Below are 9,013 nucleotides of genomic sequence, written 5' to 3' on the forward strand. Positions count from 1 at the left end.
GTCTTCCCATTTACTTCCTTGCATCCTGCATTGGCTCACAAAGGCAAAGATCATGGTGCAACTAAATCAGAAAGAAGAGGAAATAATTTTTATCGTTGGCTTGAAGTTTGCACTGTAGAACTGGCCTAGAAATTCGGTCACAGAAAAACAAAGAAATCACAGAAGACAAAGGAGTTATTTCAGATGAATTTGGTGTAGCAATGAGCTCAAGCTTTATTCATAACTGAAACAGTAAAGTAGAACAGGAGTCGTCCAAAAGAAAGACAGGAAAAGTAGAGAGAGGTGAAAGGGAAGAGGTAAGTGACACAGAATACAGGGAGGTAAGATGGGACCTAAGTGATAACTGACAGTTTTAATAAAGATTAGTGCAAAGTGTTAATAGTTCAAATGTTATGATCCACCGGAGATGCTGGTTGGGAGAATAGCTGAAAGGGAACATGTCAAGCTGCTTCCTGTTCCTGAGGGAGTGTGGGGTTTGGGTGGTGGTAGAGGGTAGAAGGGGGTTGTTAAATTTCTCTGAAGTGGAACAAATGTCTCATACTCTAAGGCAATTTCTACACTAGCAAGTATGGGAGCTGCTAGGAGTGGACCTGGAGGTGGGCAGCTCTAGTCGGGTCCCCTGGACTGCGTGCAGCCGGCAGGCTGTACGTGTGCTGCTGGTGTGCTGCCTCCAGCTCAGTTTCGTCTGACAGGAATCCAGTCCACGCACTCTGAGGCTGCTCCGTGGCACACCTAAAGCACAGTAAGTAGGAGCAGTTGAGAGGCTTGCTTCAGAAGAACGCTGCTGCCCCAAACTTGACACTAACGTCGAGGTACCCTGGAAACTTGAGGGCAGGAGTGGTGATGTGGCAGAGTACTCAAAATGCACTACTCCACGTTACAGATGCTGGCAGTGTGTAGAGCTGAGAGCAGCGGAAGCCCCGATGAATACAGCACCTGAAGAAATCACCATGAGCTTTAGTGCAGGGCAGTCACTTAGGGAAAGAGAAGGGGAGAATGACTGATGCAAGGCTAGGTAAGTGTGTTTAAAAATAAAAATAAAAAAGATGCTGTCCCCTTACCATACAAATGACCTAAACCAGCTGTGACTTCTTGACTGTGCGTTTGGTAGCTGTGTTTGAATTGGGGCTCTGGTTCCCAAGCAGATTAAGACAGTTGCACCCACACTGGGTTTTGGGGCAGACCAGTATGACCCTGAACTTTGAGTTAATGTGACAGTGCAGGAACAGCTTCTGTGCATCCCCTTCTCCTGGAAGGTAGGTTTGTGATGGGATTTTGAGAAGACATCAGGCCATACATCTGAGTGGAGGTTGCTGGCCACAAGACAGTGAAAAGAAGATTTGCATGCAGCATAGTTAGTTAAAAGTAGCTGAGCTGAAAATACAGTCTGTTTGTTTATCTGGCTGTACTGAAAAGGTCAGAAATCAGCGTTGGAGCTTTTGTGGCCTGAGCGAAGGACATAAAACAGACAGAAGCAGAAGGGATTGGTTTTACTTGTGCTTTAGGTGGAGCATCTTAAAAGAAGGATTAGGGTATGATTTTATCCAGTGGAACAATGCTATCCAGTGACTAAATTTGCCCCAGAAGTGGTGGCAATGCTTTTTAGGCATAGGTAAGGTTCCAGAGAATTTAGCTAGGGTCGTGTGGAGTCTGCCTTCTGCTTAGGATCAGAACTCCACAGGAGGTTGGTGCCTAGTTTAAGGTTACTGTAATTCACTATTTAAGGCCAGATTCTGTCCTGACGTATAGCCTGTGAAATTTTGATGGGGCTAGCAGCCCTTTGTAATATCAGCGCTATTAAGTGTTGCAAAATGAATGCACAAGATTCCCAGATTTTTGATGTGCTGTTTCTATAGATTTTTCTCTCTAGACATGCTGAAGTGTGCTTGGTATGTTGAAAGGCTCTACTGATCCATTATGATCAGTGCTACAGTACACCATTGCTGCTAGCTGGAGGTTTGCTCCATAGAAAACTGTTTATAATTTTGAAAGACTGCTTTCTAAATATCACTATGGTAAATGAATCCCTTTAAGTTAAAACTTACAAAACCGAATTCAGTTCAGGAAAGCGTGTTTCTTCAGTCTTTTGTAAGTAGTTTCCACTGTTGCATTCTCTGGAATCATTCATTTTGAGCGTTAAAAATGACTGATTTGTAATGGGGAGTTATGAGAGATTCAGAGGTATTTCCATGTTCCCTGTCAATGTGCCACTTCATACTGTGTTTATTCTCACAGAGCCTGTCACACAAAAGTGCCATTTTACAGATAAGGAGCTGAGGTGTAGAGAGAATAAGTGATGTACATAAGGCTATGTAAGGAAAGGGATCTGATCTTGGGTTGCCTCAACTCAAGGTATCTAGCCACTGGAGTAGCTCTCCTTTTGTCCTGCAGCGCAGTTACGTTCCTTCCTCACTGTGGCTCTCGGTCCTCCCATCCAGCACTGCCAAGAAGGCTGCTACAGATCCAGCCATCAGGTGAGCTTGAAAGTTATCAGAAAACCTAACAGTGACAGCAGACAGGATTATGTCAAGTAATTGATAGATACGTAACGATTAGTTGAATCAAATGTGTTACATACCCAAGGATAGCTAGTTTATGTCTTCCAGTACTTTGAAAACAAGGAGGGTAAAAAAAGAACAGATAACAGGTTCCTTTCAAGAAGAGCTGTTATCTTTGCTACAAGCAATGTGCACACACAACATTTTGGCCTTTGAACTTCGCTAAAATGGTTTGCTAATAAGACTTTGGCTTATGAAAGACAATAAAATGCACGAGCAGAACACAAACATTTTACTAGATCTCATCAGCAGTTGTGTAAATTTTAACAATGTTAGGAACCCAGAGGAGTCTGAAGGAAGCTCTACTTAGAAACTGGCTGTGTTCAATCTGTAAACTATGTAGGTTTTGTTTTTTTCCTGGGGAAAGGCAGAAAGAGGGCAATAGATGCAGGATGTGGAGGGAAGAACCAGTGCCATGACCTTGCAGCGTTTCTGCAGCATGTTGAGTCATGCAGTGATATTTAAGCAGTTTTCACTGCATCCCACAGGGAAAGCCATGGTAGAGACCAAGTTGCTGGCCATGCTCAGAGAGAGAAAAAAGGTCAAGGGGCCAATCCATAGGTAGGCCTTCCCATGTTTCAAATGTTGGGGAAGCTTACCAGCAAAACGCCAAGCCAAATGATTCTTTAATGCCTTTTTTGAGTGCCAGTGAATGGCTCCGGACTTTCCATCTTTAGAGCTGGTGGTTTCCACACCACAATGATTCACCCAGCATGAATTCTGTTGACCAAATCCCAGTTTGTTTCCCGGTTTTGTTTTTCTGAAATATTTTAATTTAGCAGTGCATCAAGGCCTCCCTAGGATATGATGGTGTAAGAGGAAGAGCTGTGCTCTTTTTAATGATCAGCTTTCTCAAGGACGGTTCTCCATGCTTCTGAAAATATTACAACTGAAGGAAGAAAAAGGAATCACTTCATTTTGACTAAAACTAAGACAAAATGCCTATGTGCTCTCAGCTTTTTGATGCTGTGTGTTTACATGGAATTTCCTTTGAGGTTTAATAAGAGGTCTAATTTCTATTTGAGAAATACACCCTGCCTGATATGTCCTAAGGTTTAACCAGTGTGTTATTGCATAAGAAGCTCATATAGATGTGTTTAGTTACTAGATGAATAGATTAGTATTGGCAATGATTTCAGAGGTTAACAGGTTATTAAACGAATATGAAGGGCCTGGTTCCTTTGCCTTGCTTGACTGAATTCTCTAGGATGCCCTTTCTAGAGCACATGCTAATGGTTATCCCTGCTATCTTTTTGTAAGCTGTAGGTTTGGTAAGGACCTAAGTAGCTTGGCTCGGTGATCTTACACACAGAGATGCCAGACAGGAAATTTATTGCCTGGGAAAACTACAAAAGCGATTGCACCCTGAAAATTACAAACATAAAATATTCTTTCAAAAGTTCATGTGTTTACATAGATACATTGCCCCAAATGGTACATTATATGAGTAAGCAAAGTATTGCTGTAATAGGTTTGAGATCTAAGATGGAACTCTATTACAGTTAATGTCTGTGCAAGCACAGTGTTGCTTTGTTTACTACCTGCCTCCTCTTGTTACTCAGCAGAGAGGAATTTAGGTATGTACGGGTTTATTTCAGAGTCCCCTTCATGCAATGACCCCCGTTGTCTGCTTTCTTTTTCACAGTACTCCCCCATATCTCCTTAATTTGCTCCCTGTACTCCAGTAATTCCTTGTCTCTGTCTTTGATTTTTCATGGGTTGCCTGAGGCTGTGGGCTGAGTAAACTAGTTGTTTGAGGCCTTCTTTCCAAATATCAATACTTTTTAAATGGTACAGGTCATCCAAAATGCAGGACACAAATGTCTTGATATGCTAATAACATTGTAGTTGATTATCGAATATTCAGGTCACCAAGTGCTCAGAAGTTGCAAAGTGCCTGAACCAAGGTCATCTTTGCAGCGGAAGTTTAGGCTTGTTTTGCATATGCGCAATGAGACAGGTTTTCATAACAGGATTTTTTTTTTCTTCCAGCCTTTGTGTAAAGAATTTGGTGGGCAACTGGCGCAGCAATTGCTGCTTGCATTGTGACTTGAAGTGCAGCTCTCCATCCACCTCCACACGGCACTGAATACAGTGTCATCCTAGCCTTGGGGAGACTGTGTCTAGCCATGGTGCACATATGGCATGGGGAGTTGCTAGGGGAGCAGGTAAACTCCTTGCTGCTGTGGCTTTGGAATCACTGAAGATAGATTGCATTGCTGAAGTCAGTGATATAAGATCAATGTAACTTCTATAATTATCTGTGAAAATTTGCAGTTTCCCAATTTCAGAATGTGAATAACAAACACTTTTTTTGAACTCCATTTTCTTGTATGGCTGCCCCATCTTGAATGTCTTGTCCTGGAGTGAGAGACAAATGCTGTACCATATGTGGATGAAACTGTTCAATTTTCAAATTTATGGTATCCCATTTTTTGTTTTGGTGAGAAAATTTCTTATGCTTTCCATTGGCTGCATTCTCCTTAATCATGTTCTTTAGAGTCTACAGTATTCTGCCTATGTAGGTCCCTGGTTTTTGCTGGAAGAAATGTCATTCACAGCTGCTTTGAGGCCTCTTAATACTCTCAAAATGCTGTAAAATGCCTTGTTGCAAAATAAGGATCAGTTTATTCGAGATAAAAAATGCATAAGTTTCTTTTTCACCTTTTGTGATTTACAGCTTATAAAGTATCATCTGCTTTTCTTCTTTCTGAAGAAAAATGTTTAGCAGCAGGATGTTATTCTCAAAACTTTGACATCTTGTATGGGAACCACTTGCTTCTTGCAGACTTTTCAGTTATTTCAGGCTAAACAAACAATTCAGTTATTTTCGTCGAACCTGAACCTTTAGCATATTCCTTCCTCTGAAGTTCAAGACTTTTAGATAAGTTTGATCTCCTTCCTGAACAGGATGAAATGAAAAGAGAAGAGAAATGATTTGAGCTAAGTGAATAATTTGCACTGAAGAGTTTTTCTAGAGTATCTAACCACCTTCTCTAGTTGCATCATGTTGATGATGTGATTGCCATTCTCTGGTGTTTAGGTACCATTCAAAATCTGTTACCTTTTTAGCTCTGTGGATTGATGGGAAACAATGTTTTCAGAGCCACGGCTAATGACGCTGTTGGCTTGATGGGTTTTAGGTGCTCTTACAGTATTTCTGGTGTTTTCTGTTTGGATGAAAGCACAGACACTTCCAGAATAAATGCTCCTGAGCTAAAGGAAACTTCGGTTTCCCTGAAGACTGTTCTGTGAAGCTTGGACATTTGCTTTCTTTAAGTATTTTTGCTGGTACAACACGATCACACACGTTTGTGGATGGTGCAAACAAAAGGGGCACAAAGACTCCTTAAGGTAATGGAATGCAGAAAATTGCAGCGTAGATTTTTCGCTCTGCAAGTGTGCGGAGCTCTCTCTGTGCTCAGAGATGCTTATTGTGCAGAATTTTGATTCACATCAAAGATGAAACTTATATTTACTTAGTCAAGTGCGGGAAGGGTCACTGGTCTGTGATCTGCATCTCTCAGATAGCTTTTTCAGCCCTATATCTGCTAGCAAGTGGTTCCCGCTCTTCTGAGTGCTGTTAGGTACTGGAGCAGATAAGGACGGTGTGGAATACTGTAGTGTATGTGGTAACTCCCTTCTGCTGATTTTTGTGCTTTTTTGCTTCCGTCATTGATTTTTAGGGCTCAAGGTTCTAAGCGTTAACTGAATTTCTTCTTCATGCTTTGCAAAATCAGGGATTTCATTCAAGGGGAGCGTTCCATGCTGCTTTTGAGAGACTTGATGTTTTCATCAGTTGACAGAGGATGTTATTACAGTGGCTTCTTGAGAAGGATCCTTCAGGATACGGTACTGTCGCCGTGTGTTAGAGTGGTACAATCACAGGGGGGGTTCAGTCGACTCTGGTGCAGTGTGCGTCTGAGCCAGCAGAGCAGAACAGCAAACAGCTGTTACAGTAGTACAAGGTCCCACATAATTCAAGGTGTAAATGCTTTACTAATTTGCGGCCTTGCTGCAGCTCCCAGCAGAACAGCACAGGCCTTGTGGTGCGGTCTGCTCACCCTAGCTCGTGTGTAAATGCCAGGCAACGCAGCCTGGGGCCCTGATGAAGCTGTGGCCATACTGGTTGCATCGTCTGTTGAAGGTCTTTGGCCTCCCATTCAGCTGCACTTGGGAGCATCTTTCAGCCAAGAGAGGTGGAGTAATCCTGCCCAGCTTCGTGGCATTTGGCTGCGTAGAGTTGTGCTTCTGAAAGGAGAATTCAGAGGGCATCGAGTAGCCAAGGACCTAGGACGTTGTTATGTCATTTCAGAGGCAAAGGAACTGGTAGGAGGATGTGCCTTTGCACCAGAACAATTTTACTGTTCCCCCTCAGGGCCAGGGAAAAGTAGATCAGGAGGACATAGACCTGCTAGATTTGGAACTGGAATGGGGAAAGGAAGAGCCAGGTGTGGAAATCTGGCACGAAGCTGGGATGGGGTGGGGGACAAGGGGGTTCAGACATGTCCCTTGAAATGGAGGGATGTTGAGAGAGGTGATGGGAGGGGAGCTTGGGAGAGACTGGAGGAAAGAAAGACACCGCGTACCTGTGGGACTACAATATATGCCATCTTCAAGCAATAAAGAAATTTGTATGTGGGTCTGCAGTTTTGAAAACATCTGTTTATTTTCTCTGCCTCCATGATTAGGAGGCTAATTAGGGCTTATCTACCTGGGGAAATCCCTGCAAAACAAGCTAGGGTATGAATTCACAACCTACTTAAAGACTCAGCAGTAAATGCAGTGTAAATTCACACTTGAGCTTACTTCACAGGAACTCCCCCGCAAAAACAAACCCTCAGAGTCACCTCTGTACCTCAGTCTGGTGCTAAAAGTGAGTGGAAGCTTCTCAAAATGTGGGCCTCCAATTCCATTTTTATAGCTGGGTTTTTTTGTCTCTTGGGGTTTTTTGCAGCCACTGTAAATTGCTGTAGCTGTGCTGAGGTTGGAGGAGCTGGGCCAGTTTACACTGCTCAGGATATGACCCTTTGCCTCAAGTAACCTTTTATTTATCAATTGGCCTGAGGGTATTTTCTTCTTTCCTGGCTTCATTATTATGCTTGTTCACTCACTCCCACCACTGCCGATGTCTTTTTTTTTCTTTCTTTCTTTTTTTTCCTGTGAATTTTGTGTTGTGTCTTTCCTCCCATGTAATTTCCTAATAGTGAACTAGTGATAGAGTGGGCTGCTGGTATTTCATCTTGTGGCTGGAGAGGTCAGGCTGCCTCTGATACAGACAAACACTCCATTACAGTAAACTCACAGAAAGTTTCCTTTTCAACCTAAAAGGAGCTAAAGGACAATTTGGTAGTAGTCTGTGTTGGGGGGGGGGGGGGAGGGGGAGGGGGAGAATTTTTTTTTTTTTTTAAAGGAATGCATTCTATTTCTTCATTCTCTTTTTGCTGAGATTAAGGAGGTCTTGGTTCTTTATCAGATTATACTCCTGCAGTGAAAACACCAATCCTTTGCATTGTGAGTTACTAAAGAAATGGTCATTGCTGAGATCTAGCTAAAAGAGCATGAGGAAATAAACCGTCAAAGTTCTCTGCTTCTGGTATTTAGGAAAACTTGCTTCTTGGCAGGAAGAACTTAGTGCTAAGGCAGATACATAGCGCAGTATATTAATGTAGTGCAGAGATCAAGTACCCCTCCTCTGGAGGACAGCATCAGAGCAAATATTCCCTGCTTTGCCTCTCCAGTGCTCTGAGCAAAACCTTAACTGTTGAACATGACACCTCCTGTCCCTTGGCCTTTTTTCTCAGCACTTTTGCTGCTGCTGCTGTAAGCATGGAAGATCTGTGGAGTGACAGATCTGCATATGGTGAGGTGAAACACAAGAAGCTGATGGGAAACTTTCATTCCTTTTTTGCTTAGCACTTTTTAATGTTTGCAAAAGCATGCATGGTTGCCGGATTTGGCTGCAGAAGGAGCCCTGTGCAGTGAAATCCTCTGGCAGATTGCTGCCCTATGGTCTGATGCCCTCTGGGGAAGTTCTGCCTTGTTGCGCAGGGCAGCAAGGCAACTGGAAATGTCTCTGTACTGGGCCTACTTTGCTCATAGGGAGAGTTCAGTGTATGTGATTTTAGCTAATTTTTCATTTGAGTGCATGTCTACTGAAAACCCTTTTCACCAGTGAACTGAATTCATGACTTCAAATGCACTGTTGAGCTAGTACCGTGCTGTTTCTCTGTTGAGACTTATGCACTTCTTTCACATCTTTTGGAATTCAGCAAGTATTGCAAATATATTTTCATAAATAGAATTTGACCTTCTGTAAAAATCTAATACCTACAATAAACATTGAGTCCTGTGGATTTACACCATCTATTATTTACTGTTCTTTTGAATGACACAATATTTCTTTTTGTTCACTGGAGTAATGTAATTTCTTTAGAGAACAATAATTTATGTAA

The sequence above is a fragment of the Dromaius novaehollandiae genome, chromosome 6 (genome assembly GCF_036370855.1).
Source record: "Dromaius novaehollandiae isolate bDroNov1 chromosome 6, bDroNov1.hap1, whole genome shotgun sequence".
Classification (NCBI taxonomy): domain Eukaryota; kingdom Metazoa; phylum Chordata; class Aves; order Casuariiformes; family Dromaiidae; genus Dromaius; species Dromaius novaehollandiae.